This window comes from Peromyscus eremicus, chromosome 12 (assembly GCF_949786415.1).
Source record: "Peromyscus eremicus chromosome 12, PerEre_H2_v1, whole genome shotgun sequence".
Classification (NCBI taxonomy): domain Eukaryota; kingdom Metazoa; phylum Chordata; class Mammalia; order Rodentia; family Cricetidae; genus Peromyscus; species Peromyscus eremicus.
The window spans coordinates 9,838,976-9,840,867 of NC_081428.1; the positions used below are offsets into that span (position 1 = coordinate 9,838,976).

Consider the following 1,892-nt stretch of genomic DNA (forward strand, 5'->3'; position numbering starts at 1 on the left):
ACTTAACTTTAGCTGACACCAACAATGCCTGACTAATAATTCACACATGTTACATGACAGCCAGCCATCGTCTTGAAAAACCTTAAAAAAAAATCAAGATAGCTTGAATGTCCATTCTCCCAGATTGCTTTCCCAGAGAACTCCAAATATACCCAATTTTCTTTGTTTTCTGTCAATAGGTGATTCTGGAATGAGAAATATCCAGCTTCCCAAGTTGTTAATAAAGCATTGTGGTTTCTACTGGCTATGGAGTTAGACACACCTGAACTATGACCTGTACCAATGACTGCTTTGATCTGTTGCTTGAAGAATATATAACTTACTCAGGCCTCCATGACCTCATTCCTGAATTCTTATAACAGTTTTATAACTTTTATATGTTAACATCATTGCAAAGATTGAATCATGCCATATTTTAAAGTTTTTTATCAAATAAAGATTTATTAAATTATATACTAATAATTCAGGGATGGTTCCCAATGACTGCTAATGCTGGTAAGAACTATACACACTCAGGTCAAAATTTACATCATCAAAGTCAGTGGAGAACAGAGACAGTATAAGCATTTTGACCAATGTGGTACAAACTAAAGGATGCCTTAATTTTTGGGAAAAAATATGGAGAGAGAAGTCAAATGGGTGATATAAATCAAGAGTGATTAAACTGAAATCAAGGCGCCTCCATTACTAAATAATAATTATAAGGGGAGTTAATTGGTCATTTAATGAATCACAAGCAAGGGAAGGGGCAGGGCCTATGACGCTGCATCTCATACAGCACAGGAAGAATATATAAGCATCGCGAGGGTAGGAACATTAGAGCATCCTGCCTGCTGGAACTTGGCTGAAGACATACCTCCTCTGAATATATCCTACAACTACTTCCATGGGAACTTATCCTTTCTCCTGTGGGGGTAACCTGCCCTATATCCACTCTTAGGGGTCTTTATATCCCCACCACCCAGTTTAGATCACTAGCTTCTACTCTCCCAGAACCTGCCATCTGGGCTCCTCTCTCCACAGCGGATGTCATCAGAACAGATGCCAGACTTCTCATGTGGTACACAGTTCCTGCCAGAGTCCCTGCTACACCCCAAGGGTCTCCAGCTTCTTCAACACCCCCTCTCCCCCACCGCAGGACCACATATGCTGGCTCTCAGGGCTTTGGGTCCAGCAGCTGCCACTCTCTGGTCTATGGGTCTAGAAGCTCTTACTCATTGAGCTGTAGTTCCAGTGACTTTAGACCCCAGGGTTTCTTTTCACTGGGCTATAGATCTGGATTGGCCACCCATCCTATTTGCCTTATATCACCTTCCAGTCTGCTTGTTACAGACCAAGCTGGGGCACTGGATCTGGATTCTACTGATCATCTTACTGATTTCCAGTCTTGCCATTGTTATCTTCCTTTGACCAGGAAGAATTATCCTCTCATTCTGATTGCCAATTCCTCACTTTCTCTCTGACCCCAGCTACTGGCTAATGGGTGTCCTTTGAGAACTCTGTTATTATATTAATTCAAAGTTTAAGACTGCATTGCAAGTGGAATTTATAGTGTTGAATACTTTTTTTCTAAATTCTATGAAAACTGAAATTTTCATGTTATAGATTTATGGGTAACATGCTTAGCTGTGCTTGGTTTTCTTAGCTTCTTTGTGAATTAGTGTTTAGTTATTTGGCATGAGAGGAATGATTACTAAATGAACAATATCCGTTTGAAGATAGGGTTCAGAACCGTATGAAGTTGTGGAATTGAATAAACCTTCAGGGCCTCTGGGTAGTTTTCTTTCTCCAGCCACAGACAGTAAAATGGTGTTGTTTGACTATATACATTTCTATTACTTCAATCTAAGATACAGGAATTAAACTTCTTCAGAACACGGATCTTTAAATAT

At 39.9% G+C, this 1,892-nt stretch overlaps 1 pseudogene; it reads left to right on the plus strand.

Moving 5' to 3' along the window:
• Positions 1-886: 886 nt before the first annotated feature.
• On the plus strand, positions 887-1,366 carry LOC131922856 (keratin-associated protein 13-1-like; annotated as a pseudogene).
• The last annotated feature ends 526 nt before the right edge of the window (positions 1,367-1,892 follow it).